A 22,252-nucleotide genomic window follows, 5' to 3' on the forward strand; every position below is an offset into this window, starting at 1 on the left:
ATCACTCTTCTTGATCTGTTTACCTGACAATCTGACTACTGATATGGGCAGCTTCATTTAAGAGATGCCTCAGTTTCATTTCCGATTTCTCCCCTGTTGGCACATCCTAAGTCAATAACCATGAAAAAGTGACATTTTAAATGAAACGGGCGCACCAAAATTTGTGCTCTGCTTTTAGAGAGCCCAGCGTGGTTCTTGATCTACAAGAGACTTGGTTTCATGCTGTCACAACAGCAGCAAAGAATAAGATAAACAGCTAAAAACCACTCTTGTACTTGCTGCATGCTGCTGACAGCTTGTTTGACAAAGTACAAAATACAGAATAAACCAGAGCAAAGCAAAACTGACCAGGCCTAATGTGGGTTGATAATCTGTGGTGTTTTCTGAGGCAAATTTGAGTTAATTTGTTCCCAATTTGCAAAGAAGAAGCTTTTCTTTTCCAACGTCTTTGAGTGACTGCACTCAGCCAGGAGAATCTAGAGCTCCTGACTTGCCTGTGTTCCTCTGGAGACTGTGCCAGCTTACCCAGGACCTGGTGATGAAAGTGCCAGTGAGAACGTCCCAGACATCTGCTCCCAGCTCCTACGAGCTGTTGGCCAGCAAAAATAGCATGTCTGATTAGGTGCAGATGGAAAACTCAGTGTGGAAGAGGCTTTTTCCTTGCCAGAGTGTTGGCAGAGCTGCTGTTACTGCTGCACTGCCCTCATGAGGTGTCCGGGTGCACAACCAGGTCTCACCCTTCAACTAGCCCCACGACTGCTTTCACTACAATACTCTGAGCCACGAGTCCCTTCTCTTTCTCTTTTTCAGGCTAATTTTTGTTCCTCCCTTTAATGATATGATTATTAATGGTGCCAGTGGGGAACGAAGAGAGGAGGAAGTTTGCTTTCTCATTCTGTTCCAGCACCTGAGGTGGTTGCTTGCTTATTATTTTTGAAAGACAACTTGCTTTGAAAACACAGAGAAGTATTTAGTTCCCTGCTCGGTTTGCCATAATGTATACTTTCTATGGTGTCTACATTTATACAGCATTCAAAATCATAAACTTCCTTGGCTGAAGGCAGTATATGTTAAGGGAGATGTAATTTACTGTAATACATGGCTCGATGCTTATTATTAAACTCTCCTCAGTCAAAGTGATTGGAAGTGCAGTGATGGCTGTCACTAAGGCAACATTTTTCAAGAGCTGATTGTCTGCCTGTTTGACTGGACTTACAGGTAAGATATTAAAATATTATGGTTTATCATCTCTCAAACAAATAATTGAAAGCTTTGAGTGGGACTCAGGATGTGGTTGAGAGCTGTTAGCTGTAAATCCATGCCCCTGCAGCCCTCCCACAGGTACAACTCCCTAGCAGGAATGGCTTGGGAAGGTGGCTGGACCTGGTCCACAGACCCTGTCAGAAAAATGCGTTTCATTTGCTCCATCCTGCTTGTGGCATGGTCATTATATCACTGCAAAGAGATTGTAAAATTATATATGTCTGATTTGATGTCATATTTAGCTTAATTTACATTGAAAGATTAGATCCTATACATGTAATTTAGGTTAATAATTCCACAGTTTGTGATCTTACTTTAACTATAGCTAATTCATTCAATTAATTCAAGGTCAGGAAGACTGTAGTAAATACTAAGCTAGAAGTTCTACAAAATAAGTGTTTCTTTGACATGTCCACATTAGTTTTTACAATTGCATTAATTAATTTTAGCTAGCTGGCAGCTGGTAATCAATGAGCTAGAAAACCCAAGATCACCATCTCTTCGCTACACAGAACAAGCCTCACACAGTATATTTCCAACTTCAGATATTTTTTTTATCACATAAGGAGAACAAGATTGTTAAATGCTTCATTTACAAATATGAATTTATCTTCCAGCTATCTCCCCCTCTCTGTAAGAAGGCACAAGTCAATGCAGCTCTTACTGCACCCCAACTCTCTCCCTTGGCTGCCTCCAGCTCCACTCATGGAGCAGCACCTTCCATCTCCTCCTACATGAATCATGAAACATGCTTGCAGTCACGATGGGCTTTAAATCAACAGCAGCAATCAGTTTATGCCCAGTGTAATAAGGGAAAACCATGAGCAAACAAAACAGAAACTGGATGTTCAAAATCAAGGGCAGAAGGTGTTTAGAAGCTGCCCTTGCAGGAAATCTTCCCTAATGTACATTCCTGTCTAGAAAGGTATTAGTTATAATCAGTCTCTGAAGCTATGGCAATTCACATTTGCTAAGGTTCAGGCCACCAGCCTGCAACAGCGAGCAGGCAGAAACCTCAGAACTAGCCAGTGACATGCCTTTAACCCAAGGGTGCCCACCTACTGGGTCATACCAAGGACTGCATTGCACACACAAATAAGTATTTTACTGTTTATTCCACTCTTCTTCAGGCTACACCAGGGGTCTGATAACTCCTTTCAAGCACAAACCCAATGTCTGTTAAGATGTCTGTACCTTGTTTTGTGTAGTGGCTCCCACAGCATCACAGAGTTTACATTTAGGGAGACAGGGCAGCTCTCATCTGCTGAAAGCATTCCATTTACAGCCTTTGATTCTAGGAGATTTTACTGTAGTTGGCCCTGGTCCTCATCGTGCTCCAGCCTGTTTAACCTTGATGTACATCAGGAAATCTTTATGAGGCCATAAAAGGCTTTCAGTGCGAATCTCAGCGAGACCCATTGTTTACTTTAGACACTATTAGACACAGTCATTTCTAAAAATCAGGTGACTAAGCCCAGAAAAGGAATTCCTTGGTTCCTCAAGGAATTAAGGACTCATTCAATTTTAGACTATTCACTTCTTGAGTTTTGTGACTCCTGCTACCCTTACTGTTGCATCTAGACACTTGAATTTCCAACAGAGCTGTACCCTGGTCTATGGCGAGGGGGAGGAGTGACCAGACATCTGACTGACTCTGAGCATTGCATCTTGTTTACTCTTCCTTCTGCACTCCCAAATCCTGGATGTGTTCCACAGCCCTGAGATCAGTATCCTTCACAGCCCTGGTGTTTTGGCCGAAAGCATGATCCCAGACACTCGTGCTCACCATCTGCAGATAGCCACTCTGGTCCTCCTCTCCTCTGGTGGCAAACAGTCCTGAGAGCCAGAGGGTGCTACTGCCTCCCCACTGAAAGAGGGGCTCTTTATTCTCCTCCTTCCTCCATTAAAGCATGAGATAACCCAGGAAAGAAATGTAGTGCATTGGGGCATAGGCAACCTCCAGTCTTAGGTGGGAAGTGACGGACACTGGTCCCAGGCTGATGCCTTTCTGTAGGAGGACTTTTGGCCGTGCCTGCCATCCCACAGAGGTACAAAACTGGGCTGAGCACACAGCATAGCTGCAGCTGCACTCAGAGGCAACAAAGAAGATGTGCTGCTAAGCTCAGGCTGGTAAGACACTGAGACTGTTTGTCTCTGATTATATCCCTTAACAATTTAGCATGCCTTGCCTTTGCTGTACTTTGAAATCAGACAGTACCTCCAAATTAAACCTTCAGTGGGCAAGGGCCATCACCTGATTTAGCAGAGCTGCAATAGCCATCCTCCTGCTGCTGGAAAAACTATCCCCTGTGCCGGGTGCCTTGTCAGCCTCTCTCTCTTACCACTGGAACAGACCCTGCTGTTGAGGCACTGTCCTGGCACGTACAAAGCATAAACCAAACATCCACTTCTGAACCTGCTTCTCTGGCAGACTGTCTTGCATACTGTTGCAGAGTTTTGTTTATACTTTTTAATAACAGAGAACTTCCCTTTCCTTCTCACGGGAATTGCTTCCTCCTTCCCTTCTTGCAGCTTCAACTTCTGGAGGGTTTACAAATTGGTCTATATTTAGCTCTTGCCTCCCCGTGTATCCAGCAGAAGGACACATGGCACCTGCTCTGCTGCCAGCAGTTATTTTAAGCACTTCTAAAATGGGTAATGTTATCTGGCACTTTACACTCAAAACTCTCTCTCTCTCACACACACACACAATTCTCTAAAACACCAGCTAGCATATGCTGATAAAATCTGAATTTTTACCTCAACAAAACACCAGATTGAACTACAGCAACACTTCAAAGCAGCACATATCAAACTCTAGAATGGCCTGCACTACAGTAGCTCCGATTACCCTCCAGAAAAATACAAGTGTCTTATTATAGTCTTGATGCTGTCCTATGCATTACTTCAGAAAGTGGTGATAAAATCAGCTTTATCAACTACATGCTGCATTTGAATAACTTTATGATTTACACACAATTTTCCAGTACAAAACAACAAAAGTCTGGAGGCTTTGTGGCAGGTTTCCACACAAGCATGAAAAGAACCAGAGTCAGAGACTTTCTGAAGTTTCATGTGGCACCTGAGTCTTGATCACTTACTGTTGTAGCAAACCAGCCATGGCCCTGAGTCTCACCTAAAGGCAAGCTCTACCAAAGTCAGCTTAAATGTTTTTGATCACTCTTTAGAGAAGCATTTCTTACCTTCACAAGTGGCCTTAGATACTTGCCTGTTTTACTCACACAGTGCTCAGGCTTTTCATGCTATTCCTAGAAATCGTGGGCTGACAGTCCCAAAGGGAAGTATTTAGATTAAAGCCCTTGCACCATGCCACCAAGCAGTAACAGCAAGGAAGCTGTTCATCAGACTTACCAGAGCAAAAGAAGAGCTGAATGGAGAAAAGAGAGTCAGACAGAAAGCTCAGACAAGGGCACGCCAGCAGCAGGACACTGGTACTGTAATGCTGCCACCGAGGGAAGAGGGACAGGAAGACCAAGCGAAGGGGGAAGGACAGAATGACACAGCAGGAACTAACATTGCAGAGACTGCTTTGCACGGTGACTGCTCTGATAGGCGAGCAGGCAGACTGCCTGCTAGCTGGCAACATCAACCAGCTATGTTGGCTGTTGCTTGCTCTAACAGACATAGCATAAGAGATTAGAGTCTCAGGTCCCCTGAAAGAGAAAACAAAGGAAGGATTCACAGACAGCTGCTACACTTAAAAAGTAAGCCTCAGTCCTTCAATGACTTGACATGTTGTTGGATTGGTCAAATGTGGTCTAATTTTTCTAACTGCACCACAAAGACTGGGATGGTTTTCTCTAATCTGAACTCACAGCTGTGACCACCCTTTGCGACCTGGGATTCTGCAGAATTTGTTAAAAACCAGACTGATTCTTAATCATAGACTCACTGGCTGGACAGGACCACAGGAGGTCTTTAGTTCAACCTTTTGCTCAAAGCAAGCTCAGCTGTGAGTTTAGACCAAGCCTCTTGGGGCTTTATATTAGTCTTAAAAACATCTGAGGATGAAGATTGCATGACCTCTCTAGGAAGCCTGTTCAGCCTGACCATCTGCATGGCAAAAAAGTTTCTCATATTTAGCTTGAACTCCCCCTTTTTTTTTTTTCAGCTTTTGCCCATTACCTCTTGTCCTACCTTACACTCCTCAGTCTTCTTGATAATCTCCTTATACGTACTCTGGGGCTGCAGTCAGGGGTCCTGAAAGCTGTTTCTTCTCCAGGCTGAACATCCCCCTTCCCCTAATCTCTCCTCATGGAACAAGTGCTCCAACCACCACAGTGTCCCTCCAGTGAAGTGATGAGCTTCTCCCATTGAAGCAGCAATGCTAATGGAGAGAGATAGTGTAAGCTGTTCCCCTGATCCCAACAGCTCTCAAAGAAAACAGCTCTTGAACTGCTGGAGTGGGCCCAAAGAAGGGCCATGAAGACCATCAGAGGGCTGGAACACCTCCCCTATAGGTACAGGCTGAGAGAGTTGGGGCTGTTCAACCTGGAGAAAAGATGGCTCCAGAGATATCTTATAGCAGACTTCCAGAACCTGAAGGGGGCCTACAAGAAAGCTGGGAGGGACTTTTCACAAGGGCTTGCTGTGAAAGGAACATAGGGAATGGATTTAAACTTGAGGATGGTAGAAGATTTAGACTGGTGTCCCGGTCCATGGCAGGAGGGGTTGAAACTAGATAATCTTTAAGGTCTCTTCCAACCCAAAATGTTCTAAGATTCTACAAAATGTTCCCATTGCTGCCAAGGTAACCTGTCAGACCTACTTTCTGCATGTTACTAAGCTGGCACACCCTGGACCAAAGTTGTTTATACAAACAAGCAGAGCACTCCCCAGGGTGCTCAGCTGCATACTGTTTATCCAGCGACCAGCATCTCCTGCTTCTGTGACCCACAAGTCACTCAGGAAACATCTCGAGATGCTAGATGGCCTCAGACTCATCTGTTGCCCGCTCCCTAGAGAGAGATGGAGGTCAGATTAATGCACAAATACGAAAACAACTGAAAAGCAATAGACTGGTACTAGAAGTGGCAGCCAGTGCTATGAGAAGAGAAATGGGTCTTTGGTTCCAGTGAAAAGTAATAGGGCTCAGAACAACATAAGGAAGAAAAACATGTATGTTACAATATTTTGGAGTAAGCCCTCAAATGCATCCATTATTTCATGGCACTAGAGGATCTAGAAATGTTTGGTACTTGATTTATAAGGGATATATGAGAAAACAGTACTGGACAGCTCAGTGTCAAGAACTACTGGCTCAGAAATGGTCCATATGTTAACAGCATCCCAGACTTTCAATGGAGAGGATTGAAGGTCCTCACTAGATTTGTTAAGAAAGTGCCTGGGGGGGTGGAAAACATATACTTGGGATGGTTTCTCATTAATCTTATTTATCTGCTTAGAAAAGGCAGCTCATATTATCTGGGGATATGTGGACACCATGGCTTAAGGGAAAATAAGTTCTTTCAATCTTCTTCAGACACAGGCAGTGGCTCAGTACTGCTCCTAAGAAAGTCACAGATTTAAGGATAATTAAAGTGTGCTTGCAAGGTGGGGGCTTCTCTGAGCCTTTTGAAGGCAGTTAGAAATCAGATGGTCATGTTTTGAGACACGATAAAGCTCTAGGGTTGTTTGAGCTCATGTTTACAACATCCTGACAGCATGCACGCAGACCCTTATCACAGCCCAAATGAAGTGCAAGGATTCACTAGGCAGTGGGAACCTGGTTGTGTCCTAGAGGCATGAGAACGTACTGATAACAGAAAATGAGTTGGGATCATCATTATAAAAATTAGCTACAAGAAATCCAAAGCTACATTTCTGAATTGTTCCTAAATAAGCAAGTAAAGAAAGCAGTCTTGTACAGTCAAGGAACAGAGTAGAAAAAAATCAGTGTTCCTGAGTATGTGAAGAGTATGTGTGTGTGTAGTTTCAGAAAGATTAGAAGAGATCTGTTGGATTTTGGCCACCTTAAGAATGGAAAGGGAAACCGAGACTGAGAAATTTAGAGTGTACTGAAACCGTCAAGCAGTACACATGCTAAGGAGAATGGACAGACTGGCATTTGGACTCTGCATGCTGGTTGCCTCTGGAGGATGAGGAAGCTGGTTGAAAATGCTCTCTGTGAAACCTGTACCCCTTCTGAAGTTTCACCTTCTGCAATACTTCAGGCATTTTATGTCCCTGTTTAGGGGAAGAGAAAGAAAAGCTTTCTCTAATCCATGACAAAGAGGAGAAATTTATCTTCTCTATAGTAAAGCCAGACCATTCCTTAAGAATTTGCTGTAACAAGCCTGAATTTATTTTTCAGTTGTGAGCTGGACTGCATATTCTCTAACCCTATACCATTTGGTGTGCAGTGGCATTTCCACTGAGGTCATTGGTAATGTTACACAAAAATAGTCGATTTCTGGATTAAATGTAATCATCATCAGAATAAATCTGCTGAAGACATAGACTTCTCAGGTGAAAAACACCTAAACAAGAAAATTCCTACCTATATTTATAATTTACTCTATATGATATTCAGTGCATTCAGACTTAGCAAATGGAAGGACAAGTTCATCATTAAGTTAATGGTATTGAAGCTTTTGGGTGTTCTTCCTACCTTTTTCTGATATATTTTTTCACTTCTTTCCCCCAGGCCATTTACTTCAACTACAGCATTCAGCTCTCACTTGCTGATGCTCTCCATTGAAACAGATACTTTTGGGGGTTTTGTGTATTCTTTTTGTGTGCCCTGTAAATGCTTAGATGAAAGAATGATGGTTCAGGTTTACGGTTTGCCTCTCAAATGCTCAAGGGCTTTAAAATACATAGACACTGTCCATAGGGAATACTGTGTTGGTGACTAAAAACACTTCTAAAAGTCTCAAGGGTTACTTTTTCACCAAAAGCAATGACAAGCCTTAATTATTTTTCCATCTAAAAAAAAGCTAGATTTCTTCAGAAGTCCTTAATATTGCCTGGAAGCCATGCCAGCTATTTGGTTGGCAGGACAGCCTCTTGACATAAAGTGACAGAGCTTTATAGTCTGGAGAAGAGAAGACTGAGAAGGGATTTAACAAATGTTTATAAATATCTGAGGGCTGGGTGTCAAGAGGGAGGGGACAGGCTCTTCTCAGTTGCACCCTGTGATAGGACAAGGGGTAATGGATATAAACTACAGTACAAGAGGTTCCACCTCAACATGAGGAGGAACTTCTTCACTGTGAGGGTCACAAAGCACTGGAACAGGCTACCCAGAGAGGTTGGGGAGTCTCCTTCTCTGGAGCCTTTCAAGACCCATCTGGATGCATTCCTGTGTGACCTGCGCTAGATTCTACGGTCCTGCTTTGGCAGGGGGTTTGGACTCGATGATCTTCAGAGGTCACATCCAACCCTTAACATCCTGTGATCCTGTGAAGAGGCTGTGGAAGGTCTCCTGCCTTCTGCATTGGCCATAAAAGAGCCATCCACACTGCTCTGCAAACTGTAGCTGCTTTGCTCCATGAGACCCTGCTTGCCAGCAGCACAAGAAAATCTGGAGACAACAACCAGTCTCAGTCCCTTCATTCATGGGGATGCAGACTCCAATGGACTGCCACAGCCTGCCACTTCAGTGCCATATCTGTATTAGTGACATCAACATTTTTGGATTCTGCATGAAAATTCCACTAAGAACCTGGAAGAGTTCTTCATGGCTTTCCTGACAAATGTCTTTATTTTTTGGAAAGGTACAAGTCTTTCAAATCATATTGCACCTGGGCAGAACCACATCCTGTAATACCACTACTTCAGTCAGTTATATTGGAAATCAAATTGATCCATTCTGTTCAAACATGTACCATAACATACTTATGCCATCACATAATTATGTAATGCAAGATGACAATACATAGTACCAAGTAGGCCTGTAAGACACACAATGAAAACATAGCATGCATGAAGAATTTAAAAATGCCTGTTATGTTAAGACAGTATCATAGAATTCTTTTGGTTGGAAAAGATCTCTAAGATCATGGAGTCCTACCAAGAGGTATCATTAGAATTCAGAAAGATCCCTTATAAAGGTCTTGAGACACAAATGCATGGTGATGTGTGAGCTTTGGTCTAGAAGTCAGAAGCTTGCTGAATCTGGCACTGAAGCAGTGGTGGGGAGACTCCTATGTGGTCCCACTGCAGTCTATCAGGACTGATCTCCATTGGGTTTAATTTAATTCCATAGAAATATCATGAACATCTGGACCAATCAGACATTTTGTATGGTGACTTCTTAGGAATCATTTCTCTCCTGTTTAGTCCTGTGTCAATGAATAGAAAAAAAAACGGAGGGGAGGAAGGAGAATGACATATTTGCACTTATTTGCATACACAAAGCAGGTGCTCCACTCTGCATCAATTTTCTACAGATTTTCTAGCTCCAAATCAATCTCAAAAGGGTTGGGAGGTTATGATTTGCCTTCTAATAAGATTTTATGGCCTGAAGGGTTTGTCATACACCCAAGGTTTGCTAGCTGTTTTTTTTTTTTCTTCTGTGGCTGAAAGATCCTGGCTACAAATGGCAGTTAATAAAGCAGCCAAATTAGCTGACACAGAAAATCCCAACAGGCAACAGACTTAACTATTTTAAGCAAATAATTTAATTCTTAATCTACATCAGTAAGAATATAATTTCTGAACTTTAGCAAGGAAACCACTCTAAGAATGAGGAGGAATTCCCCACAGTTTGCTGCTGAACAGTTTTTGATTTATTCTTGGAAAGATTCAAGTCTTTTGAAACCTTAAGAGCAAGCAAAATCAATTATCAGAGTTTCAATTTTCTCCAGGCAATTTCCACTGCTTCGACTTGCCCAAGAGATAGACTTTCCATAAATACATTATGCTATGTGCTATTTGAAGAATTTGGCAAAATGGAGAATAGCTTCACTTGAAAAATCACTCATAAGATAAAGGAATCCCTCAGGTGAGGCACGCAGTCACACATGAATACATCTCTGCAATTTGGAAACAACTCTTCCAATATACACAGGTAATTTATTGAGAAGGAAAAGAGCAGTATTAGCTGTTTCCAGTTTCCAGTACTGCAGTGAAGTTACTGCTGATTTACACCACTATAAGCTAACATAAAATGTAGCATGAAACTCAGAAATGGTACTGAATCCTAAAGTAGTCTATTTTAAATCTAATTTCTTTTCAAAATGATGCTACTCTAGCTAGAAATGATCAATGGACCGTGGGAACAGAGTTGGGCCAAGTCAACCATCAACCTGGACACTTTGTGAATCTGCCAGGGGAAATCTCTGGGTCCAGTTCAGATGTGATCATGCTGTAAACTACATATCAGAGGTAAACTGAAAGTCTTTCAAATGCCAGCAGTCCACTGGTCAGGAGTGAGTTATAGAGAAGAAATTATCTATTCCAGTTAGATAATGTAAACTGACTTGCTTTGTGTGAGGTAGCTTTTTGTCCTTCCCTCCATCCCTTTTCCAGCCCATTCAATTTGCTAGTAATGCTCACTTACACCAGTTTCATTATCAATATGCAACATTTGTTGTGGGTGGGTTTTTTTGTTTGTTTGGGTTTTGTGTGTGGGTTTTTTTTCCCCACTATTACTGCTAGAACTGGCTTGTAAAAATTAGAAATGGGAAAGATTTATTGAAGGCTGAGTCCTGCAGCTGCTCCATGTGTGGAATTGCCATTGATTTCCCAAGCAGCACCTGCTGGTGAGCAGCACAGAGAATAAAGCAAATTAGAAATTGAAGGCTAGCTCTCTCAGCTGTACAGGCTGTGCAGGGATGGTAAAGCATCTCATAATAGGAGCCAAACATCTTCCTCTGGAAAGGACAAAGTCCAAACTCTGCTGACAATCATAAGTAAGCTGACAGTGGTGGGAGGCTGAGCAACACTGGGGTTATGACTAACATGTCTGAGACTACAGGAGGGAAGAATAGAGACTGACACAATGAGAATGACATAAACGGAGGTAACACTTAAACAACACCTGGAAATGTGGGGAACATTTGTGGTGAAAGATAAATACCTGTAGAAAGAAGAGGGAAAATAACAGAGAAAGTGATGATGAAATGAGAATCTTATTTTACAGGGTAATGACAGGGTGGCTGATGAACTATTAGTTCAGAAGGAAGCGTGGTGATCTGCAGAGCTGGCAGCACTACCGTGTGATGTCTAAAACTGCTGCTGATGTAAACACTAACGACCTATTTTAAGACATGGGTGGAAAGAGAATCACAAGATGGAAAATGAAAAGGATGCAAAAGGTATAGTGGCATTAATGGATCAAAAGCGTGAAATGGTGTTAATTGGATTTTTTTACAAGGGTTTTCTAGCTCTCAAGGTAGAACCATCTTATAAAACATAACAATGTTTGGAGAATTAAATGAGTAAAGAAGAAAATAAAACTCGAGATGAAAGGATGAATAAAGAAAAGATCAGATAGGAGTGACTTTCATATTTTACTAGGCTAAAAGACAAATATAAGAAGTGGCACCAATGTCACCAATTTTTAGAATATAGTAAACCTTCATTTTGTGTATATAAAAAGCCTATGCAAGTTGTATGTATTGTGAAAGGCAAACTGGTCTCTAATTAGATCCTGGACTTGAACTGGAGTATACAGACAGATACATGCTTAATATTTAGGCTTGGTATCTTCAGATGTGTCTCAAAAACTCTACTACTATTACTACTACTACTACTACTACAAATGTTAAGTGTTTTTTCCTCTCTAAAAGACAGGATGTGTTAGATTGCAGTGTTTCTCAATACCCTCAGAGCAATTATGTAATTTGGAGACTCCTGGATCAGTTTAGTGTGGGGAATTGCTGAACCAGATAAAAATCAACTATTTAGCCACTCCCTTGGCATCAGAGCGAACAAGAATTGTTCACTTGGATATTCTGAAGTCATCATCAGCCAAGTAATATTGCCTGTGTTCCTACAGTATTACAAGACACACCACTAGTTACTGTTTACCTTATTGTTTTTGTTTTTCCTTTAGCTATTAGTTAGGTTTTCTGAGCTCAAAATATATTTTACCACAAATCAGGGTTATCTGTGGTTAAAATATTTAAATCAAATTTTTAGAATTAAAAGATGCAGGGACCAGCTTCTGTGGCAGTGATTTCCAGTTGTGTAGTAGTTTGCCTGCAAGGATCTAAAGCAACCTGTTAAGTAAGTTCAACGTCGAGCAGCAATGAGCTGCAAAAAGTACACTGTACTCATTATTTGAAAGGGTAAACTGAGATGTAAAATGTTACACGCTAATGCACAATATATAATGACTTGCCAAAGGTCATGCAGATGGGAACAAGACGTGCCCATGTTTTTTTCTACTTTAGTTGTGGCGTGCTTGCTTTATACATGAGAATACACAGAGTTGCAAGCTTGGAGTGAAGGGGAGGTCCACCTCACAAAAATGTTCAGTGCCTATGCACTCCATGCACCTTCACTGCCTGCAGAGAGTTTGCACTGGTTGTGAAATTCGTAGGACCTGTCGAGTATGTTTGAATAAAGATGGTCTAAAAATGACACTGCTTTGCACAAAGGAGGGCTAAATTAGGTAAATTATAGGATAGTAATCTTCCATGTGTAAAGGAATTGTACTTCATACAACCATAGAAAACTGAAATTCTGATTTTCATTAAAGTCACAGGACATCTGTGAGACTCTGAGCCATTTCAGGCATTGTGACCATGATATCCCACATAGGACAATGTAAATAAAATCCCAGGGCTGTCATATTATTCAAATGGCTAATAAATACTAGCTTTTATCAGTTGTTTGTTCTTTGGGTTTTTTTGTTTGTTTGTTTGTTTTGTTTTGTTTTGGGGGTTTTTTTGTTGTTGTTGTTTTGGACTGGTTTGTTTTTTCTCATTATTTGGTCTCCTACCTGCCTTAACCTGTCTTGTAAGATAGCCAGTGGGCAGGAACCCCAGAGCCACTGTTATGTTGCATGCTTGTACTCTCCTGGCATAGCAGGTTGCACCCCTAGGCTCTTTAATGATAGTTTCTGTGCTGCAATCTTTACAAACAGCTCCCTGTTTGTAAGACTGTGGACTGTTTCATCAACCAACAAATAGGAAAAACACAATCTGTCTTTAGTCCTGTTCTTTCTTGTTTATCTGCCAAACAATCACAAAAATGACAAAGCTATTGGAGGGTACACCAGGCGGTCCCCCATAAACCTCCTGTGTGCTAGCCAAGAGCAGACAAGAAGACACAGTTCCTTTAATCTTGTCTTGCTCTGTCCTCTCTTTCATATTATGCCACCAACTAATGTTTGACTAACTGGGTCCTTGTGAGGCGAAGTCAATTTTGTTATCAATGTCATCCTATTCCTTTCTAGACTGTCAGGTGACAAGGATCCTCCCCCCCCCCCCCCCCCCAGGTGATCAGTCTTCCAGGTAACCTTCATCAAAAAGAGGAAGATAGAAATACATGCAGTATTTCAGCACGATCACCCATCTCAGGCAGCAAACACAGAGGCATCATGAACCCAGTAACTGCTAGTACAACCAGGTATAAGCTGGCAACTTGCCTTTCTAAGGGAAAGTATGAAACCCTCATGAGAACAATGTATGCTTTACTGGCAGCCTGACTTGTTTGGGGTATTAAATACTACATACATCTATTTCTTCACTTTTTTTTTTTTTTTTTTTTAGCAGAACAACCACAATGACAGAAGTTTCTATACCCCTAAGATGTGACATACATGAAAGTGAAACATGTATATACTTAAGCTCCCTTAAGAAGTAACGTGCAATTTCCTCACAATGAAAGAAGCTGGCAAAAACCATTGACCAAAAGCAGTTTGGAGTTGCTCATTTTTTGTGGGGGAGTGGAAAAAAAAAGTTAGGAAAGTGTTAGTCATTCAGATTTGGCAGAAAACATCTAACTCAGCTTTCCATCTGCCTTCCTTGCCTTTTCAGTACTTAAAGGCTAGCTGCTACCAGGGTGATACAAATGCAAACCAAAACATAAAACCAAAACAACCCCCCACAAAAACAACAACCAAACCCCCACCAAAACCAAAACAGAATCAAAACCCCTACCAACCCAAAACTAAGAAAGAAGGCATTATCAAGTTCTTTCATGTAACACTGAAGGGAAAAAAGCAATCACAAAGTCCCACTAAATCATTATAAGAATGAGTTTAACAGTACTAAACCCCAGTAAACTAATGTTAGGGGAAAATATGGATCGGAAAATATTCTAATCCATTCCTGACCCAAACACCACTTTAAGAATATACTCAAGTAGGTAATGTGACATATGAAATAAGTTAATAAGGGCTTTGGATAGGCTCTTGGTCACCACAGTGATTGTGAACCTGACAATCCAATCTGAAATTGCCATCATAACACAAGGTGGTGGAGTTGCAGGTGATAGTTTATGTCTGCACCTAGAGTGCTGTGTTCATGCAACACTTTAACTTGGTTGAGCAGGAATTCCAGCAACACCACTCCAGAATCTCAAAAAGGACTTACAAGACCTCAGACTGATTTACACCACTATGGTGTATGCTAGCCAAGCAATGTTTAGTCCTCCTAAAATGAACAATGTGTTCACAGCACTTTTTAGGCCCACTCACACTGGTGGAGTGACTTAGGGGAAACTAAAATAACTGTGTTAGAATATGCAATGTAGTTTTGGCACAAAGTGCTGCCTGCTTTCCAAAAGGAACTCCAAGTGTATGGCTATATTGAGTAAGCCATCGGTCAGGCCTTGATTTTTTACTTAGACACCACTGGCCAAGTGGTTAGCTAGGTCTGAACTAGACCAAATGTATCAGGAATCTAGATTTTGGTGATGAAACTTATCTGGGAAAATCACAGGTAAAAAATAATCTTAATTTCTGCTATTCACGATTCATAAATCAAGATCACTGCCCTTTGAATGTTAATTGTAAAAAAGACCCAAATCAACAACATCACAATAACAGAGAATGGACTGCCTGAACTTGGTTTATGCACCAAGTCTTTTCTTGGTTTGTGTCATGTTCAATCAAAGTTATGAGGACATTATTCAAGGACATTATGTACAGAAAGAGCTAGAGAGCTCTGAAGGAGAAGGAAGGAAGCAAAGTACTCTCCCTTTCTTCCTTAGGCCAAAATACTAACTGAGAGTTCAGCTCTGGAATTTAGAAGTGTTCTGCTTCATTGATTTCCACGGAGCCAACCTCCTCTTTTAAACACAGCCCATCGTATTAGAGCCTAGGGGAAAAAAACCACACAGCCAAACACAGGTCCTCGAATAGAGGACCTCATTGTTTGCAATATTTATATGCAAAATCAATCACATCAAACAGACTTCTCTACTAGAAGGTATGGACTAGAGAAACCAGGGTAAAGAATTCCTGTGCATATTATACTAATTTTTGTGATGGCACTGTGGAAGTGATGAGATTTAATTCTTGCATTAGGTAAAGGCTCTGCTCCATAAGCATCCATCACTATTGACTCTGACTACCTTTCATTTGGTTAAAACATATAAACCAAATCAAATTAGAAAGCTCTTCTTTATAAGACATTAATCAATAAGAAGTGCAGGGCTTCAGCTACACCTAGTGGACAAGCTCTGAGCACTGCAGCCACGCTGGCAGCGTTGCTTTATCTGTCATGACAAATTATTCCTGCTCAGTTCCAATATATCAGTTGTGAATTGAAACTAAGCACCTCCAAGCAAGCATGATCAATTTAAACAGCTCCTTTCAAAACCCTCAGTGATTATGTGCATGGCTGTCTTCCACATGAAGTGCTTGATTAAAAGGTGAGGCAAGAGGACCCTGTCTCAGAAGGCAAGAGCTAAAGAAATAAAAAGAAGCCACGCAATGGGAGGGCAAGCTGCCCTGTAGCAGGTCCCCATCTGCAAATGGGGCCAGACACCAGACAGAGGTTGCTCTTGCCCTTATAGGGCAAAGTCACACTCAAGGTGACTTGTGACAGACCAGCTGTCGTTTGCCACCCTAGGGCATGGCTGCAAAAAACCACTGCACCAGCTGACCCTGCATCCCACAGCAAACAAACACCACCCCAAAGTGCTTTCAATGGATTATTTTCACCCTGATCAAAAGAAATGGGGACAAGAGAAAGTCTGGGGCCTGTGGTGCTTCCTGGTTACCAGAAAGAAACCCACCGGATGAGGAGGAGATTACAGGGATTACAGGGGATTGAAAAAGGGAGAAGGTGTTTTTTAGAAGCAGGACTGAGCACAGGCTTGAAGTCCATATTTTGGCTACAGCTGTTTCCAGTATGGTGGCTGACTAGAAATGGGACTGCTCCCTACTTATCTTCCAGGAGCAAGGACACAGATCTCATGTCCCTCCTCAAGAGCAGAGAAGCAAGCACACAGGACTGCAGGCTTCTTTGGCTCCCTCTGACAGCAGCTTTGCTCATTTATGTCTGCCAGGGCAAATACAGATTTACGTTGTTAATAATGGTTTGTGAAAAAGGTCACATTTTCTTTAATTCTCCACTTCTGCAGTGCACAATGTTGCACCCTGTCAGACACGACTAGCAAAACCTAGCTGTCTCATCAACACCATCCTGGTTGTGTTGGGACAGACTCATAGGCCAGCGACGGGCTGCAGGCCACTAGCAGTTCTTGAGTCAGCCAGGACAGCTCACTTGAGTTGGCTCACAGATGTATCCCATACCATGAGCATCACACTTGGTATAAAGGTGGGAGCTTGCTGAGGAGATGACAGTTTCCTGTTTTGTTTTTTTTTTTTTTTTTGTTGGTTGATTTTATCTTCCTCTTCTCTCCTTCTTCTGCATCTTCTCACACTGTTCCTTTTCCTTCTGCCCTTGAGTACTGCCTTCCTGGATTTGGTGACTGCTGTGCTTTTGCTGGGCTGAGTATAGCTTGTATTGACATTGGTCTTAATTTGGCTATTTCATTAAATCATTTTCATTTTAAACAGTGGGTTTTTTCCACTTTTCCTGGTTTCCCCTCTCTGATTGGGAGGGGTCATCAGGTGATAGAATAACTGCTGTAGTTTAACTCCAGATATGGGCTAAATGTAGACAACTCCATGGACAGGCAACCAGCAGCAGAACAAGAGGACAGAGTCTCAAGCTGCGCCAGGGGAGGTTTAGGCTGGAGGTGAGGAGAAAGTTCTTCACAGAGAGAGTGGTTGGCCATTGGAATGGGCTGCTCAGGGAGGTGGTGGAGTCACCATCCCTGGAGGTGTTCAAGAGGGGATTGGACATGGCACTTGGTGCCATGGTTTAGATAGTCATGAGGTGTAGGGTGACAGGTTGGACTCGATGATCTTTGAGGTCTCTTCCAGCCTTCTTGATTCTATGATTCTATGATTCTATGATTCTATGACAGGCATCTATTTCTAGCTTTTGGGTTAGGGCTGACTGTTTTTCAGGCTTACCTCCTAAAGTCTTCTTAATTATAACCATCACTGTTTTTTTTTTTTTTGCCTATTACTTAGTCTTTATATTCATCTCTATACCTGTGTTCATACCTTGCCTTTCATAATCTCCCTGCTGAATCACGTACTACCCTTAGTGCAACCTGCTGATAAATATCCTAGAAGCAGCCCAAAATACAAGTATTTAGCCCTTATAATCCTATAAACAACTGCAAACATGACTATTTACCTTCTGGACAAAGACATCTGCAGAGGTTTGGTGTTGTTTCCTGTCATTGGAATATCCCAGAAATCCATTCCTGCCTTCAAATATTTCATATAAAGTTGGTGAAAGACACATAGCTATACAAATCTTGTAGAGAGAGATACTAAGAATTATTAGACCAAGGAATGTAGCTGAAAAAAAAAGAACAGAAAAGATTCTGAGGAGCACACCTTTAAATACCTACCCTAGCAGAGAGAGAGAAATCCAAGATTCTCTGTGTTTCATAAATTCCTACAAGGGTTTGGGTTGCAAGGGAGCTTAAAGATCCCAACCCCTGCTAGTCCCAACCCCGCTGCCATGGGCAGGAACACCTTCCAGTAGACCAGATTGCTCAAGACCTCATCCAACCTGTCCTCCAACACCTCGAGGGAGGGGGCATTCACAACCTCCCTGGGCAGACAGTTCCAGTGTCTCACCACCCTTACTATAAAGAGTTTCTTTCCAATATCCAGTCTAAATCTACTCTCCTCAAGCTTCAGTCCATTCCTTCTCATCCTATCACAACATGCCCTTGTAAAAAGTCTCTTCACAGCTTTCTTGTAGGCCCCCTTCAGATACTGGAAGGCTGCTATAGGGTCTCCCTAGAGCCTTCTTTTCTCCAGGCTGAACAACCCAGCCTGTCCCCATAGGGGAGGTGCTCCAGCCCTCTGATCATCTTCATGGCCCTCCTCTGGACCCCCTCCAGCAGGTTAATGTCCTTTTTTTGCTGGGGTACCAGAACTGGATGCAGTACTGCAGGTGGGGGTCTCACCCGAGCAGAATAGACAGGAGAATTACCTCTCTTGTCCTGATGGCCACATTTCTTTTGATGCATCCCAGGATATGGTTGGCCTCCTGGGCTGCAAGTGCACATTGCTGGCTCATGTTGAGTTTTTCGTCAACTGACACTCCCAAGTCCTTCTCCTTGAAACTGCTGTTATGTCTGTTTGAATAGCAGCAGGTAAGGCATTTTATAGAATTCCAGAAACTTCATCCTCTCTTGTGCAGGGCACCAGTGTTAGCAAAGCAAGCTGTAGTAGAAAACTATCAGTGCAATTGTTAGGAGACTCTTGGGCAAAACTGCACATAAGGACGTGTACCTCCAGCATCGTATCAGGGCAGGTGTCTGCTAAATGTTTATCTTTTGAGCTTAAGAAATGCTGTGTACTCACCCAGCCACAGTTTTAGGAGTCTGAAGATTATGAAAGTTTCTTTTATTTTACTTTATTGCTGATAAAATAGGGAATGTATTGCCAAATGAACACACCAGTAGGCAGAGATAACAAAATGACATGGTGAAAGAAAAAGGTGAGAAGAGTGGTCAGCATTTTACAAAGCCTGATGAGCCAGAAAATCTCTTGCCTTTTTTTTAATATGAGAAATATGCATCTTTCAAAATCTGTGTCAGGCCTGTGATCAAATTGCCCCCCTGCAATTTTTTTAAGAGGAGGAAGGGTGTAGCAGATGGAGAGCGACTGCCGTACCTGATCCATCTCTATTAAAAACCTGGTGTTGCAAATATTTTTTCTAAAACGAGGCAAAGAGAATAACAGAACTTACAATAACAGCAGTTCACCTGCTCAGTCATTTGATGTATCTTGTTATTTTTGCAGAGGCTCAGCTTTATCTTGTATGCGAGCACAATAGTGGCACCATATTCAAATGTGTAAATATATTTTCAGAAGCTATGTAAAACACCTTCCCTCTACTGACAAGATGATGCACATGAAAACTTGAGAAGATGCTGCTGCCTTGGGTTCCAAATTCCTCTGATTTGTCATCTTGGTTTTATTGCACATGCAGTGTACCTGACAAATATATTTGCCTATTTAAAATTTACTTTGTCTTATAATTTATACAGCTCCTGTCAATGTTACTTAGTCCTTGTTCACACTGTTATCCCTATGAGTGATGATACAGAAATAGATCAGGTTGAGGTCAGTCTGCGTAGCCCAGATCTGTATCATTGGCATTTCTTATTCCTGTCTGCAGTAGTCCCACAGTGATTTTGCTGCATGAAATGAAGGCTTCAAAAAGGATAACTGTAGGGTCAGGGACGAGGACTGCTTTTTCTGACTTTGCTTCCTGCTCCTTTATGCCCATGCCCACTCTGATTTTGCTCCAGATTCCAGCATGAGAGGGCATTGGCCCCTTGGGTACCAGCTCACATGTTAAGCCCTGCTGTGCCACACAGGTAGCAAAGCAGAGGGCAAGAGGAATGGGATAGGAATAGGAAGGCTCCTATAGTAAGATGTTGATGCAAGAGCTACCCATGCCCTGAAGAAGTAACATGTTGTGGCCTCACAGACATGAGCCATAACCTTTGGCTGAACACCAGTGATTCATAGGGCTTTGTAGCCAACTTATCTAGAGTGTGGAAAATATCTCAGAAGGGGCTGGGGGCACACAGCAAAAAACCCCCAAATGCCTAACAAATGATGCAACAACAGAAACACACAATAGATTAAAAACAAAACAAAACAAAACAAAACAAAACACCCCCAAACCAAAGACACAGAGAGAGAGAGATCTGCTGGAGAGAGTCCAACGAAGAGCTACAAGGATGATTGCCAGACTTGAACATCTCTCCTGTGAAGAAAGACTGAGAGAACTGGGGCTGTTTAGTCTTGAGAAGGCTGAGGGGGGATCTTATCAACATCTGTAAGTATCTGAGGGGTGGGTATCAAGATGAAGGTGACAGTCTCTTTTCAGTGGTGGTCAGTGATAGGACAAGGACGAGGAGACACTTCTTTTGGGTGAGAGTGACAGAGCACTGGGAACAGGCTGCCCAGAGAGGCTGTGGAGTCTCCTTCTCTGGAGACTTTCAAAACTTGTCTGGATGTGTTCCTATGTGGCCTGCCCTAGGTGATCCTGCTTTGGCAGGGGGCTGGACTCAATCTCTACAGGTCCCTTCCAACCTCTAGCATTCTGTGATTCTGTGAAAAACAAATGAAAGGAACTCTGCAAATCCAGATGTATGGAATTTTCCAATCCCCCTAGCAAGACAAGATAAGCAGGGGATAATCCTCGTTTATATATATTTTTTTTCAACAACCTCCCCCTGGAGACCAACAGACATGTTTTCACGAGGTTTGTTTGCTGCTTCTCTAAACTCACGCCGAGAAATTTCGGGAGGCTCCGCAGCTGTGCCGCGTTGCCAGGTGCTGGGCAGTGCCACGGGCACCGCTCGCCCAGCGGCGCCTCGGGCAGGCCTGTGACGGGCATCGGCGCCGCAAAGGGCACAAGGTCGACCCTTGTCGCACACAGCCAAACGCCACAGCTAGAACGGAGTTCCCTGGCTCGGGCGGAGCCCTGCACGGCCACCGCGTTCTTCATGCCCGGCGGCGGCTGCGCGTAGTTTAGCAGCGCCCGCGGGAAGGCGGCGGCAGAGAGGGCAGCCGCCCACACGGGGGCGCCGTGGCGCCACCGGCTTCCCCTGGCAGGTGGCTGCGGCAGCCGCGCCGGGCCGGGCCTCTCTTACCGCCTCCCGCCCCGGCATGCAGCGGCGGAGCCCGGTCAGTGTGGGGGCAGCTGCCCCCCTGCGGCGTCCAGCCACAGCGCCCGCCCATCAGTTCTTCATTCCAGGGCAAAAAGCAGAGGATTGCGTTAATCGGCACCTAATTTTCCACCGAGGGTGTCTTGCGTGGCAGGGTGGCTTAGGGCTGATCTCCTTTCCAAATAAAGCAGCGCGTCTATTTCTGGCCGTGGCTTAAAGAGGAGCAGATCTCATGTACCATGTTGGAAGTTCTTGAAAAACAGCCAAAGTACAGAGGTCAAGTTTCCTGTACTGAAAGCAACTTAATGGGATGCAAGACTGCAACGTCCTTCATGAGGGTCTGGCAGTAGCTGGAAAACTGGGTCATTCCATTTTTCACTAATCGCTGGGATCAAATAACAAATTACTTCAGTGTATTTCTAAACAGTGCGGAGGCTAGCGAGGACTTACTTGAAGGCCTGTTACTGCTTCAGCCGTGGGAGCCAGTGGGAGCGCTGCCAAGAGGTTCATGTTGGGAAGATGAGGGTCAGGCTCCCAGTATTGCTTGATGGATGATATTATGAATAAGAAAATCTGTAGTTGTGCTGTCCACTGGGATCTGACTCTTCATTAGAAATTAAGGGACGAGGTAGGCAATATGATTGTTCTGCAAATTTCCCTAGGGTCTGCTTTTAAGAAATCATAAAACTCCTTGAAGATGCCTTGCCCTAAGCCAGTGCTTTCAGTAACTGCTGTTGTTTAAAAGCAGCAGCTCTCAGGAGTTTTGCAAGGAGTTGTATGCAAATAGACTCTACCAGCATGCCTGTTAAACAGCCTATTCTTGGAAAAGCTTATATGGAAG

This window comes from Indicator indicator, chromosome 2 (genome assembly GCF_027791375.1).
Source record: "Indicator indicator isolate 239-I01 chromosome 2, UM_Iind_1.1, whole genome shotgun sequence".
Lineage (NCBI taxonomy): Eukaryota > Metazoa > Chordata > Aves > Piciformes > Indicatoridae > Indicator > Indicator indicator.